This window comes from Mus caroli, unplaced genomic scaffold (assembly GCF_978045245.1).
Source record: "Mus caroli unplaced genomic scaffold, Mus_caroli_1 scaffold_1, whole genome shotgun sequence".
Lineage (NCBI taxonomy): Eukaryota > Metazoa > Chordata > Mammalia > Rodentia > Muridae > Mus > Mus caroli.
The window spans coordinates 178,883,480-178,910,681 of NW_028227256.1; the positions used below are offsets into that span (position 1 = coordinate 178,883,480).

The following is a 27,202-nucleotide window of genomic DNA, read 5'->3' on the forward strand; positions in this document are numbered from 1 at the left end:
ACAAAACCAAATTTACACAACATCTTTCCATAAATCCATCCCTACAAAGGATAATGGATGGAAAACACCAACGCAAGGAAAAACAAGAAGATAATCTTTCAACAAACCCAAAAGAAGATGGCTGCACAAACATAATGCTACCTATAACAACAAAAATAACAGAGAGTAATAACACTTTTCCTTAATATCTCTTAACATCAATGGACTCAAGTCCCCAATAAAAAGACATAGACTAACAGACTGGATATGTAAACAGGACACAGCATTTTGCTGCATACAGGAAATGCACCTCAGTGACAAAGACAGATACTACCTCAGAGTAAAAGGCTGGAAAACAATTTTCCAAGCAAATGGTCCCAAGAAACAAGCTGGAGTAGCCATTTTAATATTGAATAAAATCAACTTTCAACCAAAAGTTATCAAAAAAGATAAGGAAGGATACTTCACATTGGTCAAAGGAAAAATTTACCAAGATGAACTCTCAATTCTGAACATCTATGCTCCAAATGCTAGGGCACCCATATTCATAAAAGAAACTTTACTAAAGCTCAAATCACACATTGCACACCACACAATAATAGTGGGAGACTTCAACACCCCACTCTCAGCAATGGACAGATCATGGAACAGAAACGAAACAGAGACACAGTGAAACTAACAGAAGTTATGAACCAAATGGATCTAACAGATATTTATAGAATTTTCTCCACTTATACTTCTTGTTGTATATTTTTTTCTTAACAGCAAAGTATCCAGAGATAAAATCCTTGATGAGACCTGACCCTAACCTGATCTGGATCATCACCGTGATGTTTCTTGTCCAGTTGGCTTCATTTTACTCAGTTAAAGAAAGATTTACAGTGGAAATGGGTCATATTTTGGTCCTATGTCTTTGGCAGCTCCATTAACCACTCCATGACTCTAGCTATCCATGAGATTTCCCACAATTTCCCCTTTGGCCACCACAGGGCCCTGTGGAACCGCTGGTTTGGAATGTTTGCTAATCTCCCTTTTGGGATCCCATATTCAGTTACCTATAAAAGGTACCACATAGATCACCATCGATACCTTGGGGCAGCTGGCGCTGATGTGGATGCGCGCTCTGACTTCGAGGGCTGGTTCTTCTGCATCACTTTCAGGAAGCTTGTATGGGCTGCTTTCCAGCCTTTGTTTCTTTTTCTTCAACCTTATTTCGTCAACCCCAAGCCAGTTACTTATCTGGAAACAATCAATATTGTGACCCAGATTACTTTTAACATTATAGTTTATTATGTTTTTGGAATTAAATGTTTAGTCTATATGTTGGCAGCCTCTATACTTGGCTTGGGTTTGAACCCAATTTCTGGGCATTTTATAGCTGACCACTGCATGTTCTTAAAGGGACAAGAGACAAACTCATATTATGGGCCCCTCAACTTTTTCATATTCAATGGAGGCTATCACAATGAACATCATGACTTCCCCAGTATTCCTGGAAGCCGCCTTCCACAGGTAAGAGAAGTTCTGGTTTATTGTTTTAATTTCTGAAGGATATAAATTCGTCTTGTTCATTTAAAAAAAATCTGGTATGTTTTATCAAACAAAAAATTTACTTCAAAATAAAAAGGAAAGAATAGCGCAGACCCAGTGTCTGACAGCCTAATTTTACTAACCTTCCCTCTCTTGGATCCTTATGCTTGGTGGTTACAATTAGAATTCAGAAGTGTTAGAAGATGTACAAACTTATTACTTGATAAAATAACTCAATTAAAAATCAAATTCCTGGCCTCAGGAGCAGGGAGCGCCATCTTGGTTCCGAGACTCCACCGAACTTAGGAACTTAGTCTGCACAGGTGAGAGTGTGCACCACAGAGGCTGACAGCTTCTGGGACAGGCGGGAGCCACAGAGCCACTGAGGCAGCACCCTTTTTGGGCCGCAGACATCCTGTACCCTCCCAGCCGGAGGACAGTGGTCTGCCCAGCACGGGAGCCCTCTGCCTCAGGAGCAGGGAGCGCCATCTTGGTTCCGGGACTCCACCGAACTTAGGAACTTAGTCTGCACAGGTGAGAGTGTGCACCACAGAAGCTGACAGCTTCTGTGACCTGCCAAAGCAACACAGCATCTGGGAAAGGTCCTGTTTTGGGCCTTCTTCTTTGGCCAGGAGGAGGTCCAAACACCAGATATCTGTGCACCTTCCCTGTAAGAGGAGAACTTGCCAGCAGAGAGTGCTCTAACCACTGAAACTCAGAAGAGAAAGCCTGTCTCCCAGGTCTGCTGATAGACGGTAATCAGAATCACCAGAAGAACAATCTCTAAACAGAGACAACTATAACAACTAACTCCAGAGATTACCAGATGGCAAAAGGTAAATGTAAGAATCTTACTAACAGAAACAAAGACCACTTACCATCATCAGAACCCAGCACTCCCACTTCGCCCAGTCCAGGGCACCCCAACACACCCGAAAAGCTAGACCTGGATTTAAAAGCATATCTCATGATGATGGTAGAGGACATCAAGAAGGACTTTAATAACTCACTTAAAGAAATACAGGAGAACACTGCTAAACAAGTAGAAGACATTAAAAAGGAAGCACAAAAATCCCTTAAAGAATTGCAGGAAAACACAACCAAACAGGTGATGGAATTGAATAAAACCATCCAAGACCTAAAAAGGGAAGTAGACACAATAAAGAAAACCCAAAGTGAGGCAACGCTGGAGATAGAAACCCTAGGAAAGAAATCTGGAACCATAGATGCGAGCATCAGCAACAGAATACAAAAGATGGAAGAGAGAATCTCAGGTGCAGAAGATTCCATAGAGAACATCGGCACAACAATCAAAGAAAATGGAAAATGCAAAAAGATCCTAACTCAAAACATCCAAGAAATACAGGACACAATGAGAAGACCAAACCTATGGATAATAGGAGTGGATGAGAATGAAGATTTTCAACTCAAAGGACCAGCAAACATCTTCAACAAAATTATAGAAGAAAACTTCCCAAATCTAAAGAAAGAGATGCCCATGAACATACAAGAAGCCTACAGAACTCCAAATAGACTGGACCAGAAAAGAAATACCTCCCGACACATAATAATCAGAACAACAAATGCACTAAATAAAGATAGAATACTAAAAGCAGTAAGAGAAAAAGGCCAAGTAACATATAAAGGCAAGCCTATCAGAATTACACCAGATTTTTCACCAGAGACTATGAAAGCCAGAAGATCCTGGACAGATGTTATACAGACACTAAAAGAACACAAATTCCAGCCCAGGCTACTATACCCAGCCAAACTCTTAATTAACATAGATGGAGAAACCAAAGTATTGCACGACAAAACCAAATTCACACATTATCTTTCCACGAATCCAGCCCTTCAAAGGATAATAACAGAAAAAAACCAATACAAGGACGGGAACTATGCCCTAGAAAAAACAAGAAGGTAATCCCTCAACAAACCTAAAAGAAGACAGCCACAAGAACAGAATGCCAACTTTAACAACAAAAATAACAGGAAGGAACAATCACTTTTCCTTAATATCTCTTAATATCAATGGACTCAACTCCCCAATAAAAAGACATAGACTAACAAACTGGCTACACAAACAAGACCCAACATTTTGCTGCTTACAGGAAACTCATCTCAGAGAAAAAGATAGACACTACCTCAGAATGAAAGGCTGGAAAACAATTTTCCAAGCAAATGGTATGAAGAAAAAAGCTGGAGTAGCCACTCTAATATCTGATAAGATTGACTTCCAACCCAAAGTCATCAAAAAAGACAGGGAGGGACACTTCATACTCATCAAAGGTAAAATCTTCCAAGAGAAACTATCAATTCTGAATATCTATGCTCCAAATACAAAGGCAGCCACATTCATTAAAGAAACTTTAGTAAAGCTCAAAGCACACATTGCACCTCACACAATAATAGTGGGAGACTTCAACACACCACTTTCACCAATGGACAGATCATGGAAACAGAAACTAAACAGGGACACAGTGAAACTAACAGAAGTTATGAATCAAATGGATCTGGCAGATATCTACAGAACATTCTATCCTAAAACAAAAGGATATACCTTCTTCTCAGCACCTCATGGTACCTTCTCCAAAATTGACCACATAATTGGTCACAAAACAGGCCTCAACAGATACAAAAATATTGAAATTGTCCCATGCATCCTATCAGATCACCATGGACGAAAGCTGATCTTCAATAACAAAATAAATAATAGAAAGCCAACATTCACGTGGAAACTGAACAACACTCTTCTCAATGATACCTTGGTCAAGGAAGGAATAAAGAAAGAAATTAAGGACTTTTTAGAGTTCAATGAAAATGAAGCCACAACATACCCAAACTTATGGGACGCAATGAAAGCATTTCTAAGAAGAAAACTCATAGCTCTGAGTGCCTCCAAAAAGAAACTAGAGAGAGCACACATTAGCAGCTTGACAACACACCTAAAAGCACTAGAACAAAAGGAAGCAAATTCACCCAAGAGGAGTAGACCACAGGAAATAATCAAACTCAGGGGCGAAATCAACCAAGTGGAAACAAAAAGAACTATTCAAAGAATCAACCAATCAAGAGGCTGGTTCTTTGAAAAAATCAACAAGATAGATAAACCCTTAGCCAGACTCACTGGAGGGCACAGGGAAAGCATTCTAATTAACAAAATCAGAAATGAAAAAGGAGACATAACAACAGATCCTGAAGAAATCCAAAACACCATCAGATCCTTCTACAAAAGGCTATACTCAACAAAACTGGAGAACCTGGATGAAATGGAGAAGTTTCTAGACAGATACCAGGTACCAAAGTTGAATCAAGATCAGGTTAATGATCTAAACAGCCCTATATCCCCCAAAGAAATAGAAGCAGTCATTAATAGTTTCCCAACCAAAAAAAGCCCAGGACCAAATGGGTTTAGTGCAGAGTTCTATCAGACCTTCAAAGAAGATCTAATCCCAGTTCTTCACAAACTATTCCACAAAATAGAAACAGAAGGTACTCTACCCAACTCATTCTATGAAGCCACAATTACTCTGATACCTAAACCACAAAAAGACCCAACAAAGATAGAAAACTTCAGACCAATATCCCTTATGAATATTGATGCAAAAATCCTCAATAAAGTTCTTGCTAACCGAATCCAAGAACACATCAAAACAATCATCCATCCTGACCAAGTAGGTTTCATCCCAGGGATGCAGGGATGGTTCAATATACGGAAATCCATCAACGTAATCCAGTATATAAACAAACTCAAAGACAAAAACCACATGATCATCTCGTTAGATTCGGAAAAAGCATTTGACAAGATCCAACACCCATTCATGATAAAAGTCTTGGAAAGATCAGGAATTCAAGGCCCATACCTAAACATGATAAAAGCAATCTACAGCAAACCAGTAGCCAACATCAAGGTAAATGATGAGAAGCTTGAAGCAATCCCTCTAAAATCAGGGACTAGACAAGGCTGTCCACTTTCTCCATACCTATTCAACATTGTACTTGAAGTCCTAGCCAGAGCAATTTGACAACAAAAGGAGATCAAAGGGATACAAATTGGAAAAGATGAAGTCAAAATATCACTTTTTGCAGATGATATGATAGTATATATAAGTGACCCTAAAAATTCCACCAGAGAACTCCTAAACCTGATAAACAGCTTCGGTGAAGTAGCTGGATATAAAATTAACTCAAACAAATCAATGGCCTTTCTCTACACAAAGAATAAACAGGCTGAGAAAGAAATTAGGGAAACAACACCCTTCTCAATAGTCACAAATAATATAAAATATCTTGGCGTGACTCTAACTAAGGAAGTGAAAGATCTGTATAATAAAAACTTCAAGTCTCTGAAGAAAGAAATTATAGAAGATCTCAGAAGATGGAAAGATCTCCCATGCTCATGGATTGGCAGGATCAACATTGTAAAAATGGCTATCTTGCCAAAAGCAATCTACAGATTCAATGCAATCCCCATCAAAATTCCAACTCAATTCTTCAACGAATTAGAAAGTGCAATCTGCAAATTCATCTGGAATAACAAAAAACCTAGGATAGCAAAAACTCTTCTCAAGGATAAAAGAACCTCTGGTGGAATCACCATGCCGGATTACTACAGAGCAATTGTGATAAAAACTGCGTGGTACTGGTATAGTGACAGACAAGTAGACCAATGGAATAGAATTGAAGACCCAGAAATGAACCCACAAACCTATGGTCACTTGATCTTCAACAAGGGAGCTAAAACCATCCAGTGGAAGAAAGACAGCATTTTCAACAAATGGTGCTGGCACAACTGGTTGTTAACATGTAGAAGAATGCGAATCAATCCATTCCTATCTCCTTGTATTAAGGTCAAATCTAAGTGGATTAAGGAACTCCACATAAAACCAGAGACACTGAAACTTATAGAGGAGAAAGTGGGGAAAAGCCTTGAAGTTATGGGCACAGGGGAAAAATTCTTGAATAGAACAGCAATGGCTTGTGCTGTAAGATCAAGAATTCACAAGTGGGACCTCATGAAACTGCAAAGCTTCTGCAAGGCAAAAGACACCATCAATAAGACAAAAAAACCACCAACAGATTGGGAAAGGATCTTTACCTATCCTAAATCATATAAGGGACTAATATTCAATATATATATATAAAGAACTCAAGAAGGTGGACTCCAGAAAATTAAATAACCCCATTAAAAAATGGGGCTCAGAACTGAACAAAGAATTCTCACCTGAGGAATACCGAATGGCAGAGAAGCACCTGAAAAAATGTTCAACATCCTTAATCATCAGGGAAATGCAAATCAAAACAACCCTGAGATTCCACCTCACACCAGTCAGAATGGCTAAGATCAAAAATTCAGGTGACAGCAGATGCTGGCGAGGATGTGGAGAAAGAGGAACACTCCTCCATTGTTGGTGGGATTGCAAGCTTGTACAACCACTCTGGAAATCAGTCTGGCGGTTCCTCAGAAAATTGGACATAATACTACCAGAGGATCCAGCAATACCTCTCTTGGGCATATATCCAGAAGATGTCCCAACCGGTAAGAAGGACACATGCTCCACTATGTTCATAGCAGCCTTATTTATAATAGCCAGAAGCTGGAAAGAACCCAGATGCCCCTCAACAGAGGAATGGATACAGAAAATATGGTACATTTACACAATGGAGTACTACTCAGCTATTAAAAAGAATGAATTTATGAAATTCCTAGCCAAATGGATGGACCTGGAGGGCATCATCTTGAGTGAGGTAACACAATCACAAAGGAACTCACACAATATGTATTCACTGATAAGTGGATATTAGCCCAAAACTTAGGATACCCAAGATATAAGATACAATTTGCTAAACGCATGAAACTCAAGAAGAATGAAGACCAAAGTGTGGACACTATGCCCCTTCTTAGAATTGGGAACAAAACACCCATGCAAGGAGTTACAGAGACAAAGTTTGGAGCTGTGATGAAAGGATGGACCATCTAGAGACTGCCGTATCCAGGGATCCATCCCATAAGTAGCTTCCAAACGCTGACACCATTGCATACACTAGCAAGATTTTGCTGAAAGGACCCTGATATAGCTGTCTCTTGTGAGACTATGCCGGGGCCTAGCAAACACAGAAGTGGATACTCACAGTCAGCTATTGGATGGATCACAGGGCTCCCAATGGAGAAGCTAGTGAAAGTACCCAAGGAGTTAAAGGGATCTGCAACCCTATAGGGGGAACAACATGATGAACTAATCAGTACCCTGGAGCTTGTGTCTCTAGCTGCATATGTATCGAAAGATGGCCTAGTCGGCCATCACTGGAAAGAGAGGCCCGTTGGACTTGCAAACTTTATATGCCCCAATATAGGGGAATGCCAGGGCCAAAAGAATGGGAATGGGTGGGTAGGGAAGTGGGGGGGGCGTATGGGGGACTTTTGGGATAGCTTTGGAAATGTAATTGAGGAAAATACGTAATAAAAAAAAATCAAATTCCTAGGCTGGGCAGTGGTGGTGCACGCCTTTAATCCCAGCACTTGGGAGGCAGAGGCACGCAGATTTCTGAGTTCAAGGCCAGCCTGGTCTACAGATGAGTTCCAGTATCCCTGCCTCAAAAAAACAAAAAAAAAACCCAAACAAACAAACAAAAAAACACCAAAACCACCACCACCAACAACAAAAAAGTCAAATTCCTGGGGGCTGGAGAGATGGCTCAGCAGTTAAGAGCACTGACTGCTCTTCCAGAGGTTCTGAGTTCAATTCCCAGCAACCACATGGTGGCCCACAACCATCTGTAATGGGATCTGATGCCTTCTTCTGGTGCGTCTGAAGACAGCTACAGTGTACTCACATACATTAAAAAAAAGTCTTTAGAAAATATATATACTAAAAAAATAATCAAATTCCTTTGTAAAGTGAACATCAGCTGCATTTTGAGCTGATGGGCTCTGTTAAGATGTATGTATTTTTTATTTCATTCTTTGAGAACTTCATACATGTATGCAAGCATATTTTGATAATCCCCTACTTTTTTGTTTGCTTGTTTGTTTTTTGTTTTTCGATACAGGGTTTCTCTGTATAGCCCTGGATGTACTGGGACTCACTTTGTGGACCAGGCTGGCCTCGAACTCAGAAATCCACCTGCCTCTGCCTCCCAAGTGCTGGGATTAAAGGCGTGTGCCACCACGCCTGGCGATAATCCCCTACTTTTACCAGACCCTGATCCTGCCAAATTCTCCTTCCAATTCATGTCTTCTTTTCACAGCCCACTGAGTCTAATCAATTCTCTCCCTATTTTCATGGGCATAAGGTCATTAACAGAGCATGGGAAACTAACAGGATTGCTTCCTTGAAGAAAACTGGCTCTCCCTACTCCAGAAGCCTTTACGAGCCAAAGCGCCTCAGCTAGGTGTGGGGCTCACACGAATCTATGCTTGAGTTTTGACTGAATCAATCAAGAAGACACTACTTTGAGCAGGCCCCCCCTGCCCCCAGGCTCCTATAATCTTCCCACCCTTTTATGAAATACAGGGGTGACCTGCAAAAATGATCTACAAAGTGAATGGACAGGGACCCAATCCTAAACTCCCCAAGCAGAGATTCTCATTCTCTCTCTCTCTCTCTCTCTCTCTCTCTCTCTCTCTCTCTCTCTCTCTTTCTCTCTCTCTCTCTCTCTCTCTCTCTCTCTCTCTCTCTCTCTCTCTCTCTCTCTCTTTCTCGTCAAAATAAAGCTTCGTGTAATGTAGCTGCAGCCTGACATACTGTGGTTTGTAAAATAATGCCTGGTGAAACACTGAGGGATGACAGTGTAACTGTGAATTGCGTCTGCAAGTTTGAATGCATTCAGCAAAGAGAGCAAAGGCTCTGATTCCTTTTATACAGAACATCACAGAGGGTGGTTCTGTTGCAGTAACTGTTAAACTGACGGAGTGGCTGAAGATTAATTTGACTATCCTTTCAACTTTTTGATAAGCCTTACATGATCAGAATAAAGGTTTGTGTAAACGAAGCAGGTAGTTGAGTGAACACAATCTGTGAGTTGGTGTGACGCTAGCTTCCAGTTCCTGGTGTCTGTCTACTCTGAACAGAATACAGGTTTTGTTTCTCTTCTCTGTGATGCACTGAATTGTGAAACCTTTGACTGGCCTGAAGCTCACTCTGTAGACCAGGCTGGCCTCTAACTCCTCCACCTGCCTCTGCCTCCTGAGTGCTGGGATTAAAGGCATTTACCACCATGCCCAACTAATATCCTGGTTTTTGAAGTTTGTTTTTTACTTATTTTTACTGAGATTTGTTGTTCACAAAATACTTTTTAAGCATATATTTTCCCAGCTATTCACAACATTGTAAAGACAGTAGGCACCCAGGGGTTTATAATGTCAGCATTTGAACTGCACTGGACATGAGGCTAATACATTCTCTAGGATAACTCCACATGGTAAGAAATGTATTACCTTTTTATTTTATGTCCTTAAAATATCAACTTTTATTTTCTCCTGGTTGATAATATACTCTCAATCCTCAGGAACGTCTTAATGTCTTGAGCACTTTTTCAGGGTCTGAACTTTGAACTGGCTTTGTCATTTTACAATTTTAGAACTCCAGTGGTTTTCTGTTCCAGCTGCTAACCTAAATTGATTGCCACTGTCTAGGCTTTAAATTCAATGTGGGTTATGATAGAGGTGCTTATGTGTGTGATCTGTAGGTTGTCCTTTGGCTGGATTTTGTCCTTCTGTCCGTGTCAGACACTCACCTGTCATCCCGAGGCCTCAATGACACAGTTCAGATCTCTGTGTCTTCGTTTCCAGGTGAGGAAAATCGCAGCTGAGTACTACGACAAGCTCCCACATGTAGCTGCAGCCTGACATACTGTGGTTTGTAAAATAATGTCACCTCCTGGGTGACAGTGCTCTATGACTTCCTGATGGATGACACAATGAGCCCCTACTCGAGGATAAAAAGACCTCTGAAAGGGAACAAGGTTCTAAATAAATAACCATCACCAGGGCCAGAGCTTTATAACAGCTGACAATGTGGAAATGTTTCTCTCTCTGGTAATTTAACTTAGAGCACCATACATGCTCATCGAGACCTCTGCCAATGAGCTATCTTCCCAGCCTGAATTTTTGTCTGGTTAAACTTGGGATCAGTGATGGTTAGCAGCTGTCTTGCTACAATTTAAACTCAGATCTCCATGATATCAAGAACTCACTCTGGTTTTCAGTCAACTTGACTGTTACAGTGCTCAGCTCTGCCTACAGGGCACTTGCTTATTGATAGTGAACTACCACTTCTTCTGGTGTCTTCATCTAGAACTCTGTAAGCACATCATGAAATGGCTACTTTACTATGTGATTTATAACAGGAAGTTTTATTTTAATAAAAATGCTAACAAACTGTGCTGTCAATCAAAATGCACTTCCTGGTTTGTTCTTTGGGGTTTGTTTGGTATCCAGCTGTCTTTTCTCCGTGTTATATTGTTACATTAGTTCTTGGGGAAATGTAACTTTACATTTTTCTTCCTACAAAAAGGACTGGAAAGACTCAGAGGCTGTGGTGGCATACACCTATATTCTTAAGTATGGTCTGAGAGAGGCTGGGAAGTGCCCTCTACTGCACTCAGCTTTATGTGGTTTCTGGGGCTTTGAACATGGATCTACACTCTTGTACCTCAAGCTTTTCACCCTCGGCACCATCTCCCCAGTCTATCATCTCTGTTTCCAAAAGCTCAGGGAGCACTGTCTGCACACCGCGGAAAATGCTCATCCTGCTTTGATCTGACCTCATCTCTTTCTGGTGCGCACATTGGAAAGTGCATAGTCTGGTCCTCATTAAAAGGAAAAGAAAAAAAAAAATGAGGATCTAAAAATGTGACGTAACTTCTTTCAAGGTGGCCAGTTTTCTCTTAACGTGGTGGGGAACTGGAAGCCATTCTGAGCCACCCTGATTCTAAGCTTAAGGACTGTCCACTGTCTATGCTAATAACTCTCCAGTTATATATCCACAAAGCCTCTCCTTGCCCACAAATGAAAGAAAGGGTTGGAAACTGATTTCTTTAGTTGGAAACGAGTGTCTAGAGGCTGAGACAGAATGCCAGTATTTGGGAAGATAGCCATCCATGGGGATGGATGCTTCTGTCACTCTCCTGTCATCTCCTCACATTCCAGGGGATGTAGGAAGCCATTTCTGCCTCCAGATTGGATTCGTAGAAGTAAGGAAAGCTGAGAAGGAAAGAGATGTCAGGTATGCCACAGATGCACACATCGCACATATTTGCAATGGGTAGTTTTGCCATATCTGACTCGTGCCTGCCTATTACATATTGTGTCTGTTCTTGGCTCACTGGTCATTGTTCTGTGCCAGCCCAGCACACTCCTTTCTCCCATGCTCAAGACTGCCACAGTCAGAATCTCCCCCACTCCCCGCACTGGCTCCTATACAGCCAACTCCTTCCCTCCAGTCAGCTCTCGGCTCAGAGACCTTCCCTTTAAAAGCCTTTTCTATGCATGACTCCTAAGCAGTAGGTACCATGGAGCAACCAGGCATGAAGAAGCAACTCAGTGGGCAAGGGGAGTTCGTCCCCACCCTGACTCCTGGGACAATTCAAGGACGGTCTTACCAGTGGTCATCTTTCATCTCTTCGTGGAGTTGTACATCCACTGGGTCTTCTCATCTCACTTCACATTACATACATTTTAAAAGTCTCTCTGAGCTGTGTGGCCAGCTTCAGCCCCTCAGTAAAGGTTGATCTTGGGCACTTGAATCCCTGTGACATGGAAGGGACAGAGAAAGCTAGTAGGATCCATGCCAAAGGGCTTCACACTAAGGATCACTGTCCTGAGTGAACAGACAGGAGAGGAGGGACCTGACCAGAAACTGTGCTGCCTCACTGATGTCACACCACCTCTCCTGCATCATTCTCTATCCCAAGTCTTTGGGGACTAATTAGGGTTTCACTGGTTCAGTGTGAAAGGGGACCAAGGGACCTAATATGCTGGAAAAGAGATCTAGAAGTTGCCCATAACTACAGAGTAGGCTAAGAAGTACCTCCTTCACCCCCAAAAACCTTTAGGGAAACACCATCATAAACAATTTCAAGGCACATGAGCACGGTGGTGTGTGCCTTTCATCCCAACACTTGTGTGGCAGAGGCAGGTAGAGCTCTGAGTTCATGGCCACCTTGGTGTACAGATCCAGTTCTAGAACAGCCAAGGACTACACAGAGAAACCCTGTCTCAACAAACAAACAAAAATTAAAGAGCATAAAATTTGGGTAAAGAGATGACTAAGAGGTTAAGACTTCTGACTGTTCTTCCAGAGGATCCAGTTTTAATTCCAGTGATTCAATAACCTCTTCTGGCCTCTGCAGGCCCTTATAATCAAGTCTTATGGTCATCAGTTTCTTGTTTCTCTGCTCCCACTCTCCTCTAGGGCAGGTGACTCCAGTAGAAAGAGCACTGTGTTCTTACCTCGTGAGGTGTCAGTAGTAGTGAAGAATGTTCATTACTCTGTTGGGAAGTTGTCAGACTGGGAAAGCATGGACTACGCCTCTGGCTTCACTGGGTTTAGTTACTTGTTATGATGCCACCACTTCCAGCAGGACACCCCTGGCACCTCTGCCTGTAGCTGGTGACCCTCTAGCTGTGGGTCAGCAGATTACAGCAGCCAACATGGTTTCAGGGAACGCCAGGTAGCTCAGGCTGTTTGAAACCACCCATTCCTCAAGTAGGTGCCTTAAAGAATGAGTTCTGAGTCACGGGAGGAATCGCCTCAGAAAAGTCACCAGTTCTTATCCAGTAAAGCTCCTTAGAGGTGCTTCTCTTTTCTGCTTTTGTCTCCCTTCCATTCATTTCCCCAATCTGCTCTGGTTTTGTGGGTCTTTTAAATTTGTTTATTCATTTTGGTTTTTTGTTTTGTTTTGTTTTTTTGTTTTTTTGTTTTTTTTTTTTTTTCTATATCTATTTTTCTTGACAGGGTCTTACTACCTAGCCCAGGCAGTCCTGGAATTGGTGTCCCTCCAGCCTCAGACTCACCAAAGAAAGGATATCATTCACTTGCAAAGAGGGCATGCTAGGTCTGGGTCAGGGTTCCAGAGGTTCTCAGCAAGAGTGGTTTGCTCTGTGGCTTCTGTGCCAACAGCTCAGTGGCCTTGGTACCACAGCAGACACCTTTTCACTTAGCAGGTACACAGGAGGATGAGGAAATCCACTGTCCCTTTCAAGGCAGACTCCAATGACCTAGCTATAGACCTCACTTCAATAAATATGTGTAAGCTGGTCTTCAAGGGTCAAGTCTAAATGGTTCAGAGTCTGAGACAGGATGCTCTCATATTTAAGATTTCCTGTGCTGCAGAGGGAACTCAAGGGTATTCTGGACAAAAAACAAACCAAAACCAAACCAAACCAAACCAAAAACCAAATTTCCTGAGGCTGGGAATGTTGTTCAATGGTAGAGTTTTTGCCAAACATTCTCAAGACCCTAGTATTGATACCAGTACCTTAAATAAATGAATAAATAAATAAATAAACAAACAAACAAGTGCCTGTTGACTTAGAGTCTTTTGGGTATGTTCCCAGGAGTGGTATTTGCTCTAGATTTAGACATTAATGTACTGTATAATTTTAGATTGTTAAACGTATAGGTGGAATTGTGAGAGTTCTATATTTAGATTTAGGGTTTTTTCAAAGCCACACTAATTTTTATAGTTGCTAAACTAATTTTCATTAATACATACATGTATGTGGGTACTCATGGGTGCCTGTCTTAGTCAGGGTTTCTATTCCTGCACAAACATCATGACCAAGAAGCAAGTTGGGGAGGAAAGGTGTGATGGTTTGTATATCCTTGGACCAGGGAGTGGCACCATCTGAAGGTGTGGCCTTATTGGAATAGGTGTGACCTGGTTGGAATGGGTGTGTCACTGTGGATGTGGGCATAAGATCCTCACCCTAGTTGCCTAGAAGTCAGTCTTCCACTAGAAGCCTTTGGATGAAGACATACAACTCTCAGCTCCTCCTGCACCCTGCCTGCCTGGATGCTGCCATGCTCCCACCTTGATGATAATGGACTGAACCTCTGAACCTGTAAGCCAGCCCCAATTAAATGTTGGTTTTTAAAAGACTTGCCTTGGTCATTCTGTCTATTCACAGCAGTAAAACCCTGACTAATACAAAAGGGTTTATTCAGCTTACACTTCCATACTGCTGTTCATCACCAAAGGAAGTCAGGACTGTAACTCAAGCAGGTCAGAAAGCAGGAGCTGATGCAGAGGCCATGGAGGGATGTTCTTTACTGGCTTGCCTCCCCTGGCTTGCTCAGCCTGCTCTCTTATAGAACCAAGACTACCAGCCCAGAGATGGTCCCACCCACAAGGGGCCTTTCCCCCTTGATCACTAATTGAGAAAATGCCTTACAGTTGGATCTCATGGAGGCATTTCCTTAACTGAAGCTCCTTTCTCTGTGATAACTCCAGCTGTGTCAAGTTGACACACAAAACCAGCCAGTACAATTGACCCCCTTGTCAACTTGACACACAAACACATCACTAGTAAGCCTCAACCCTTACATTCTTATTTATCCCCAAGGTCTAAATAACTTTAAAAGTCCCACAGTCTTTACATATTCTTAAAATTTCAATCTCTTTAAAATCCAAAGTCTTTTTACAATTAAAAGTCTCTTAACTGTGGGCTCCATTAAAACAGTTTCTTCCTTCAAGAGGGAAAATATCAGGGCACAGTCACAATCAAAGCAAAAATCAATCTCCAACCGTCCAATGTCTGGGATCCAACTCACGATCTTCTGGGCTCCTCCAAGGGCTTGGGTCACTTCTCCAGCCATGCCCTTTGTAGCACACACGTCGTCCTCTGGGCTCCAGATGCCTGTACTCCACTGCTGCTGCTGCTCTTGGTGGTCATCTCGTGGTACTGGCATCTCCAAAACACTGCATGACCCCTTCAGTCCTGGGCCTTCAATTGCAACTGAGGCTGCACCTTCACCAATGGCCTTCCATGGCCTCTCACAGTGCCAAGCCTCAGCTGCTCTGTGTGACCCCTTTATGCCTTCAAAACCAGTACCACCTGGGTGACCCTTACACATTACCAAATCCCGCTGCAGAAGGAGTACAACCTTGCCTATTTCTGGAACACAGCCTCTTTGTGCTTTCAGAAAACACTTCCCAGAAGATGTCACCTCAACGATGCTGGTCTCTTCTTAATCACTGCTAATTTCTTAGCTCCAGCTAACCAGCATCAATAGTCCCAGTAATGCAAAGTTTTTGCTTTAGTAGTTCTGGTATCTTGTTAATCACAGCTGATTCTTCAGCCCCAGCTAACCAGAACTACAAAATCTTCACAATCAAAACAGCAATGGCCCTGAAAAGAGTCTTTAATTTTCCCTCTGAAATTTCACAAACCAGGCCTCCATCTTCTGCACTGTTCTCAACATTATCTTCCAAGCTCCTACACAACATCTGACAGAGCTCTTAACAACGAATGGATCTTCAAGCCCAAAGTTCCAAAGTCCTTCCACAGTCCTCCCCAAAACATGGTCAGGTTGTCACAGGAATACCCCACTCTGCTGGTACCAATTTGTCTTAGTCAGGGTTTCTATTCCTGCATGTACTGGCAATTTGTGTGTCAACTTGACACAGCTGGAGTTAACACAGAGAAAGGAGCTTCAGTTGAGGAAATGCCTCCATGAGATCCAACTGTAAGGCATTTTCTCAATTAGTGATCAAGGGGGAAAGGCCCCTTGTGGGTGGGACCATCCCTGGGCTGGTAGTCTTGAGTTCTATAAGAGAGTAGGCTGAGCAAGCCAGGGGAGGCAAGCCAGTAAAGAACATCCCTCCATGGCCTCTGTATTAGCTCCTGCTCCCTGACCTGTCTGAGTTCCAATCCTGACTTCCTTTGGTGATGAACAGCAGCATGGAAGTGTAAGCCGAATAAACCCTTTCCTCCCCAACTTGCTTCTTGGTCATGATGTTTGTGCAGGAATAGAAACCCTGACTAAGACAAATTGGTACCAGCAGAGTGGGGTATTCCTGTGACAACCTGACCATGTTTTGGGGAGGACTGTGGAAGGACTTTGGAACTTTGGGCTTGAAGATCCATTGGTTGTTAAGAGCTCTGTCAGATGTTGTGTAGGAGCTTGGAAGATAATGCTGAGAACAGTGCAGAAGATGGAGGCCTGGTTTGTGAAATTTCAGGGGGAAAATTAAAGACTCTCTTCAGGGCCATTGCTGTTTTTATTGTGAAGATTTTGTAGTTCTGGTTAGCTGGGGCTGAAGAATCAGCTGTGATTAACAAGATACCAGAACTACTAAAGCAAAAACTTTGCATTACTGGGACTATTGATGCTGGTTAGCTGGAGCTAAGAAATTAGTGGTGATTAAGAAGAGACCAGCATCGTTGAGGTGACATCTTCTGGGAAGTGTTTTCTGAAAGCACAAAGAGGCTGTGTTCCAGAGATAGGCAAGGTTGTACTCCTTCTGCAGTGGGACTTGGTAATGTGTAAGGGTCACCCAGGTGGTACTGGTTTTGAAGGCATAAAGGGGTCACACAGAGCAGCTGAGGCTTGGCACTGTGAGAGGCCATGGAAGGCCATTGGTGAAGGTGCAGCCTCAGTTGCAATTGAAGGCCCAGGACTGAAGGGGTCATGCAGTGTTTTGGAGATGCCAGTACCACGAGATGACCACCAAGAGCAGCAGCAGCAGTGGAGTACAGGCATCTGGAGCCCAGAGGACGACGTGTGTGCTACAAAGGGCATGGCTGGAGAAGTGACCCAAGCCCTTGGAGGAGCCCAGAAGATCGTGAGTTGGATCCCAGACGTTAGACGGTTGGAGATTGATTTTTGCTTTGATTGTGACTGTGCCCTGATATTTTCCCTCTTGAAGGAAGAAACTGTTTTAGTGGAGCCCACAGTTAAGAGACTTTTAATTGTAAAAAGACTTTGGATTTTAAAAGAGATGAATATTTTAAAGAGATTGAAATTTTAACAATATGTAAAGACTGTGGGACTTTTAAAGTTATTTAGATCTTGGGGATGAATAAGAATGTAAGGGTTGAGGCTTACTAGTGATGTGTTTGTGTGTCAAGTTGACAAGGGGTCAATTGTACTGGCAATTTGTGTGTCAACTTGACACAGCTGGAGTTAACACAGAGAAAGGAGCTTCAGTTGAGGAAATGCCTCCATGAGATCCAACTGTAAGGCATTTTCTCAATTAGTGATCAAGGGGGAAAGGCCCCTTGTGGGTGGGACCATCTCTGGGCTGGTAGTCTTGAGTTCTATAAGAGAGTAGGCTGAGCAAGCCAGGGGAGGCAAGCCAGTAAAGAACATCCCTCCATGGCCTCTGTATCAGCTCCTGCTCCCTGACCTGTCTGAGTTCCAATCCTGACTTCCTTTGGTGATGAACAGCAGCATGGAAGTGTAAGCCGAATAAACCCTTTCCTCCCCAACTTGCTTCTTGGTCATGATGTTTGTGCAGTGTCTTAGTCAGGGTTTCTATTCCTGCACAAACATCATGACCAAGAAGCAAGTTGGGGAGGAAAGGGTTTATTCGGCTTACACTTCCATGCTGCTGTTCATCACCAAAGGAAGTCAGGATTGGAACTCAGACAGGTCAGGGAGCAGGAGCTGATACAGAGGCCATGGAGGGATGTTCTTTACTGGCTTGCCTCCCCTGGCTTGCTCAGCCTGCTCTCTTATAGAACCAAGACTACCAGCCCAGAGATGGTCCCACCCACAAGGGGCCTTTCCCCCTTGATCACTAATTGAGAAAATGCCTTACAGTTGGATCTCATGGAGGCATTTCCTCAACTAAAGCTCCTTTCTCTGTGATAACTCCAGCTGTGTCAAGTTGACACACAAAACCAGCCAGTACAGTGCCAGTAAAGTGGGTCAGATTCCCTGGAGCTGGAGTTACAGAGGATTGCGACCCACTTAACATGGGTGATGGGAACTGAACCACTATCCTTTGAAAGAGCGGCAAGTGCTCTTAACCATAGAGCCATCTCTCCAGCCTTTGTTATTTTCTTAACGATAGTTATTCTATGGGGGGGGGGGTAGAGAGTGTGAGATGAGACATCAGTGTAGCCTTGATTTACAATTTCCTCATGTCTAACCATGCTATTCTTTATGCATATGATTTTCAGCCATTTGTACTTCATCTTTTGAGAACTGTCTATTCATTTCGTTAGTCCATGAATCAACTGGGTTCTTTGTGGAAATATCTGTATTTAAAACTTTAAGTTAAGTACTCTAGCTATTGGTCCCCTATCAGATACACAGTTGGTAATTTTCCTCCCATTCTTGAGGCTGTCTCTTTACTCAGTTGTTTCCTATGCTGTGCAGAAGCTTTTAAAGTTTATCTAATCTCATTTGTCAATGAATGCTTATTATTTTCTGAATTATTAATATCCATTCACTATGCCTATATCTTGAAGTGTATTGCCAATGTTTTCCTCTATTATTTTAAATTTATTTTTAGTTTTTGCTTTAGCTAAGAGTTATAACACTACGTTAAATAGGAGTGGAGTGGAGAGGAAAGACCAGGAATGTCTTATTCCTGATTTCAGAGAAAAAAATCTATTTTGGTGTTTTCCCCCCATTTACTGTAGTTTTGATGATAGATTTGATGTGTTGAGGCATATTCCTTCTATTCCAAGTTCGGGGTTGGAAATCATGAAGGGGATGTTCATTTAGCAGGTACACACATGTTCAACTTTGATAAAGGTCTTCTCTGCATCTATTTAGATGACCATATGACTTTTCTCCAATTTTTAATGTTGAATATTTCATTTTTAATTTGCATACATTGAACTACCCTTGCATTCCTGTAATGAAGCCAACTTGATCATGGTGGATAATTCTTTTTAATGTGTTGTTGGCTTTAAATTGCAAGTATTTCATTGAGATGTTTTGTTATTTTGTTTTATTTCTGTTTGTGTTTTTTTTGCCCAAGGTTTCACTCTGAGCTCTGGGTGGCCTAGAACTAACACTGTGAACCAGGCTGGTCTCGAACACACAGTCCTCTTCCTCTGCCTGCCAAAAGCTAGATTTAAAGGCACATGCTACATGCCTGACTTATTGATGTTTTACACCCATATTAGTGGTGTTTTCTACAGGTATGGCCCCCACAGACTCATGTATTTGAATGTTTGGCTCATAGGAATAACACTACTAGGAGGTGTTGCATTGGTGGAATAGGTGTGGACTTGTTGGGGGAAGTGTGTTACTGTGTGAGTAGGCTTTGAGGTCTCCTATGCTCAAGCTTCACCCAATGTGGCAGAGTCTCCTGCTGCCTGTAGATCAATATGTAGAACTCCTTCTCCAGCACCATGTCAGCCTGAATACCGCCATGTTTCTTGGCATGGACTCAATCTCTGAGGCTGTAAGCCAGCCCAAAGCAAATGTTTTCCATTTATAAGAGTTGGCTTGGTCACAGTATCTCTTCACAGCAACAAAATGACAACATTCATCAGGATCACTGGTTTACAATCTTCTTTTTGCCTGTACTTACCAGCTTTGGTGTCAGAGTAATACTAGCTTCATAAAGTGAGTTTGATAATATATCTTTCCTCTGTGTAGTATGGAATAATTTGAAGATTAATATTATTTCTTCTCAAAATGTCTAATAGATTTTAGCAGTGACTCCAATCAGGCCTGATGTGAGGTGGGGGTGGGGGTGTTATTTTGGGAGTCTTTTTATTAAAGTTTCAATTTTATTGCTCATTATAATTTGCTTCCATTGTTTATACACCTGTGACTTATTTTTGGTAGGTTATTTCTATACATTTATCTACTTCCTCTAGATTTTTCCATGTATTGGAATATACATTTTCAAGCTACTCATTGGTCCTCTGAGTTTCATAGTTTATCAGGTGTAAAGTAATGTCTTCCTTTCCATTTCTAATCTTCTTTATTTGGTTCTCTGTCTTTTGTTTGGTTAAGGGCGTGCCAGTCTTATTTATCTTTGCAATAAATTAACTGTTTCACTGATCTTATTCTTTTCATTTCCATTTCATTAATTCCTGATCTTTATTATTCATTTCTACATCATTGAACTTCTGTCCTCAATCCATGTCCTCTGCTAACAATTGAGAAGAAAGAGGTGAAGAATGTGAGCAAGGACAAAAATGGTCTACAGAATTAGATATCAAGAGAAGTTGAAAGGGGAAGGAGGGGGAATGGAGACAACATAATAAAATACGGTATGTATACATTTTAATTGCTTCGTCTTGATTAGGGTTTCTATTGTTTCAATGGAAGTCCATGACCAAAAGCAAGTTGGGAAGGACAGGGTTTATTTTATACTTCACAGCACTATTCACCATCAAAGGAAATTAGGACAGGAACTCAAACAAGGCTGGAACCTAGAGGAGGGAGCTGATGAAGAGGCCATGGATGTGGTTTACTGGCTCGTTCCTCATGGCTTGCTCAGTCTGCTTTCTTGTAGAACTCGAGACCACCAGCAAAGGGATGGTAGCATCTGCAATGGGCTGAGTCCTTCCCCATCAATCACTAGTTAAGAAAATGCCTTACAGACAGATCTTATGGAGACAGTTTCTTAGTTGAGGTTCCCTCCTTTCAGATAACTTGTTTGTGTGTCAAGTTGACATAAGACTAGCCAGCATATTATACAAGTCCTATATTCAGGGCTGGGGATGTGATTCAGATGGTAGGCTGGGTGGATGGGACCCCTGTATCCAATCCACAGTACCACCTAAAAACAAGCATGGTGGTACATGCCTGCAACCCGGGAGGAAGCTCAGGAATTGCAAAGTCGTCCTCTACTACACAGAAAGTTAGAGGCCAGCGTGAACAACATGAGACCTTTCTCTCAAGAAAATGTCTTAGTCACAGAAGAGAATGCTGAGACAAAAAAATAGGGAAGAGTTTATAGTAAAAATAAAAACAAATGTATCAGTTAAAAAAGTAAGAGGGGCATAGTGACCCACACCTTTAATTCCAGTACTTGGGAGGCAGAGGTAGACAGATCTCTTGGAGATTGAAGCCAGTCTAGTCTATATAAAGTCAGGACAATCAGACTTACATAAAGAAAGCCTGTCTAAAAAGACAAAACAAAAACAAAAACAGACTAAAAACAAATGAACAAAACAAAACCCCACAACAACAGAAGTAAAAACAAATTAAAAAATATGTGGTTCTCCATTACCTAGAGATGTTACTTGCCTAGGGTAGCATAGTCAGTCTCTATTTTGTGTTTTCTTTCTCTATTTTGAGTTGGTGTCTTCTCATGAGAATGGATCCTTACAGCATTTGACTATGTCAATGTCTTCATTTGTCTCCTAAAACTATAGGGTATAGTAGTTCATGTCCCAGGCATTGTGCTCTTCCCAGCTCCGGGGACCTTAAAGGAATATGGTCAAGCTTCTGTGGTTGTATAGCAGGACACAGGTGCTCTGACATTTCACTCCTTTGCTTCTATTGTTGCTGTTTCTCCTTCCTCCACAGGAGCTCTGGTAGCTAGCTTCTCTGTTTGCAGCCAAGATAGGAACAAGAACTCCACTCAAGCCTATAGTGCAGACATGGGCAAAGTGTGGAGCTCTCCATGGTTCTGACTCACATCTTTTCTCCAGGCCGACTCTCAAGAGCTTAATCACGTGACATTTGCTCAGGGTTTCCAAAGTGGGCACTGCAAGGAAGGAATCTTTCTCAATCTGTAGAACTGCAAGCTGCAGACTCAACAAGGGGTTTTCAAATGGCTTCTTGCAGCTCACTGATCTAATGCAGAGATGATTTTCCAAACACAAATATATTTGGTTTGTAGATTTGTTCAGTTTTTAAGACATGGACCCATTCTACATCTGAGACTTAATCAATGTATATACACCAGGCTAACCTTAAACACAAGTGTGGGGATTACAAGCATGAATCACTATGCCCAGTCAGCACCTATGTTATATAAACCCCAGGAACTCAGTTCAGTTAGACAGCAAATCTGCTCAGTGAGAAGACCTGTTATGTTTTCTAAATCTGTTATGAAATTTGGGGGAGTGTGTAGGCTTCAAAACCTACTTTAATAAGGGTTCTCAAATGCTTTGACCTCCCCGTCCAAAGGTAGGGGAGAAAAGATGATAAATAGGACAAGGGGACCTGTTTAGAAGTAGTTCTTTGGGGGCTATTCCAATCTCTGTTGTCAGGATTCCAGCAGTCCAGTTCAGTAGTATCAGGATACCAACAGTACAGTTCAAAAGTGTCACCAAGCTGGGTAGTGGTGGTGCACACCTTTAATCTCAGCGCTTGGGAAGTAGAGGCAGGCAGATTTCTGAGTTTGAGGCCAGCCTGGTCTACAGAGTAAGCTCTAGGACAGGAAGGGTTATACAGAGAAACTCTGTCTCAAAAACCAAAACCGAACCCAAACAAAAAAAGCACAAAAGTATCACCAAACACCAATCAGCAATGGTGGCATAATCCAGCAGAAACTACCAGGCCTCTCCCGAATCAGCATGATTCAGTGAGTCAATGGAGTGACCATGGCCAGCTGGAATGCCAGTCTCTGCTGTGCTTCTGTCGGGAAGTGATCAGCTAAGTCATGAGACCAATGAAGAGCTGCACAGATAGCTTTTGCAAAAGCCCCATCATCCTTAGTCCTACTTATACGCTCTCCGAATATCATGTGTCCTCTCATGGATCTTGCCTCAACAAAACATGTGAGTCTGCATCACATGATACAAACAGAAAATTTCACTCCAGGAGTCGTTTGCTCCCCAACCCTTTCTGTGTCATGTGGCTTTTGTCCTTTGTACCACCTCTCTCTCCAATGCCCCTATTCTCTTAATTTCTGATACTGAAGTACTCATATTATCTGAGGCAAGAAGAAGCAAGAAGCAAGTTGGGGAGAAAAGGGTTTATTCAGCTTACACTTCCACATTGCTGTTCATCACCAAAGTAAGTCAGGACTGGAACTCACACAGGGTAGGAACCTGGAGGCAGGAGCTGACGCAGAAGCCAGGGAGGTATGCTTATTGGCTTGCTTCCCTCAGGACTACCAGTCCAGGGATGGCACTACCCACAATAGGCTGGGCCCTCCCCCTTGATCACTAATTGAGAAAATGCCTTACAGCTGAGTCTCATGGAGGCATTTCAAGGGAAATTCTTTTCTCTGTGATAACTCCAGCTGTGCCAAGTTGACACACAAAACCAGCCAGTACAGGAGCTGAGCATGCCACACTTGGGGCCGAGACTTCAAGAATGAATATCCTAGCAGGGTAATGCTTAGTCCCAACTAGTGATGCTGTCTGTGATGGCTATTCCTGGTTGTCAACTTGACTACATCTGGAATTAACTACAACCCAGAAATGGAGGGTACACCTGTGATCCAGATCTTGAGGCTGAAAGACACAGGCTTCCAACTGGGATCTTGACATGGGATGACACATGCTTTTGATCCAGATCTTGAGGCAGTGTGGCTGAGAAAAGTTTAGGCCCAGGCAAGGTGGTACATGCCTTCAATCTCAGGAAAGTGAGGCAAGCAGATTTCTAAATTCAAGGCCAGCCTGGGACAGAGCAAGTTCTAAATCCAGGCATGGTGGTACACACCTTTAATCTTGGCCATACCTTCTGCTGGAGGCCTACTAGATTCTTAGACTTCCCATGCACAGTTGCCCATTGTTGGGTTAGTTGGACTGTAGACTGTAAGTCATTATAACAAACCCCTTTAATATATAGAGACATTCCATAAGTTCTGTGACTCTACAGAGCCCTAATACACTGTCTAAACCATGCTAGGCTTGGCACACAGTAAGTATGAAATTTATCTGCTTAGCCTATGTGGACAGTCTTCATATAAGAGAGAAGGCCCTTAACTACAAGGTGTGCCCTGAGTGGGCAAATCATCAAAATGGCAGTTTCTTGGTTTGGAGGTTAGGAACTCACAACACAGGATCACATCACTCAAGACCAAGTTGTGTTTATTCAAATGGAATCCAGGGCCTCTTTAGCTCCCTTTGTGTATACAGTGGATCAGGTTCTGTGCAGACAAGACCTATGCTAGGTTCTTTCAGCTCAAAGGTCATTTCTTTGGGAAACATTACAACCCTCCATCTTTTCATTTCACTTTATATTATTTGGGTTTCATTTTCCCTTCTTTTGAGGCAGAGTCTCACTATGTAGCCCAGGAAGTGCTGGAACTCCCTATGTAATTCAAGCTAACATTGGACAAGTAGATCCACCAGCCCTAGCCTCACAAGGGCTGGGGATACAGGCCCAGGTACCACTCTAGACTACTACATGCTCCCTTACCTCATAATTTATAGCCCAAACCCTGGGGAGGTTAAGATTTGTTACTTGGGACTCCCATGACCTCACAATCCCTACATGGTTAAACTCTTTAAAAAATTTATTAAATGTGTGACATTCTGCAGTGGTCAGGATTCTGAGATGAATAATCTAAAATAGTAAAAACTAGCTCTGAATGCTTTTATCCCAACTGGTATGTTCTGCTGCTACGGGCTTCCAGCAGCACAGTATATGTTATAGTCCAAGCAAGAAAGTTCCAGATCACTAGTATATAAGGCCAAATAAGAATTCTTTATTTAAGATAGAGAGCAGGCTCTTGTCACAAAGAACTCTTGTCCCAAAACTCATGGATTCAGCATTTGTAAAGGCAAAAGCCATAAGGACATTAGTCACAGAAAATCCTGAATGTGCTGCCACTCAGTGGTAAGGAGTTGGGGCTGGCTGAAAGAGCACCCTGACAAAATAGAGTAATCATTGGCAGGACAGCAAAGCAACCTGAAATTGAGTCCAGCGTGCCACTTTTCCACGGCTGGGTACTACTTCTGGGCCCTCCCACATAGGTACATTTCTTTCTTTTAAAGATTTTATTTATGTATATGGGTAGTGTTGCTGTCTTCAGACACCAGAAGAGGGCATCAGATCCCATTGCAGATGGTTGGGAGCCACCATGTGGCTGCTGGGAATTGAACTCTTTATTTTTTTATTTTTGGTTTTTCGAGACAGGGTTTCTCTGTACAGCCCTGGCTGTCCTGGAACTCACTTTGTAGACCAGGCTGGCCTCGAACTCAGAAATCCGCCTGCCTCTGCCTCCCGAGTGCTGGGATTAAAGGCGTGCGCCACCACGCCCGGCGGAACTGAACTCTTAACCCTTGAGTCATCCCTCCAACCCTTAGGTAAATTTCTCATCCTTAAATTGGAAGAGTAAGATCTCAAGGGTTCTTGTGAAGGGCATAGGTGAGCCAGTCATGAAAACCTTGGTTAAGAAACATTCCCAACCAAGATGTCAACAGCGCTTCCAAGTGCTTATCTATGAAGCTTCCCAGCCTCTACTACTCTTGTTAGTATTAGCAAACTCTCAATCTATATTTCTATAAAATGTGAATGTCTAAAGATTCTACTGAGTTGGCAACACCACATAAGAACACAGAGTGTCAAGCAGTCTACAGAGTATTGAATATACAAATGGAATTGATAATAGGTTGGTGAAATGATTGAGCAGCTAAAGGCACTTGCTACTAAGCCTCACAACCTGATCTTGATCCTGGGGACTCATGTGGTAGAAAAAAGGAACTACCTCCTAAAAGTTGTACTCTGACCCAGCGTGTCTCTCTCTCTCTCTCTCTCACACACACACACACACACACACACATACACCACACAGAGTTGGAAAAATACAACTGAATAAAATCGGGGTTACAGTTACAAAGTCAGCATGACTCCTTTTTGGGAGGGCTTGGCAGAGGTTTATAGGCACTAAGCAGAATGATAATTCTGTTCAATGGAGGACATAAAGGAGAACAGTACTGGTTCCCAGAAAGAGACCAACAGAGGAGAGAGAAACCAAACCAGGATCAGTAGAGGCAGATGATGAGCGTGACAGAATTAGAAGTAATTGTCAGAAAGTCTTAAATAGTGAATCTGAGCAGTTGAGCCTGCTGCTGCTGTACTTGTAATATGCCGAGTGAAAACACTATCTGCCTTATCAGCTCTTCTTGACAACTGAATGCTGGGTCTAAGTGCGTTTATTTCTGGTGGCCTGGACATAAAATACAGGCTGTGTCTGCTGAGGTACAAGTTGAACAGAAGACAGTTACTGGGCAGAAAATAGATTACAACATTTCTTCAAATAATACCTTTTGAATATATTCCATTTGTTTTATAAAAATGTTTAATTTTAAAAAAAAGTGTGTGTGGGTGGGAGGGGCTACATGCATATGAGCACAGGTGCCTATAGAAGCCAGAAGTGCAGGATCCCCTGTAGCTAGGAGCACAAGCAGTTTTGAGCTACCTATGTGGGTGCTGGGAATCAAACGTGGTCCTCTGAAAGAGCAGTGTGTACTCTTTATTACTAAGCCATTTATTTCTCCAGCTCCTTCGTTCTTAAATTCTTTATTTTTTAAAAGATTATATATATGTGTGTATATATATATATATACACACACACACTGTAGCCATCTTCGGACACACCAGAAGAGGGTATCGGATCCCATTACAGATGGTTGTGAGCCACCATGTGGTTGCTGGGAATTGAACTCAGGACTCAAGAAGAGTCAGTACTCTTAACCACTAAGCCATTTCTCCAACCCCATTCTCAAATTCGTCATAGGAACCTCAAAGACTTTGCAGAAGGAGATAGAATAAAAACTTAGGAAGGAAATAACCAGACCTGTCTATACAATAACAGTATTGCTGTTATTGTATAAATAAAATTAGATGAAATAATTCTGACACAA

General features: G+C 42.3%; 1 pseudogene; it reads left to right on the forward strand.

Moving 5' to 3' along the window:
- Window positions 1-752: 752 nt before the first annotated feature.
- Window positions 753-10,488, forward strand: LOC110296508 (sphingolipid delta(4)-desaturase DES1-like; annotated as a pseudogene).
- The last annotated feature ends 16,714 nt before the right edge of the window (window positions 10,489-27,202 follow it).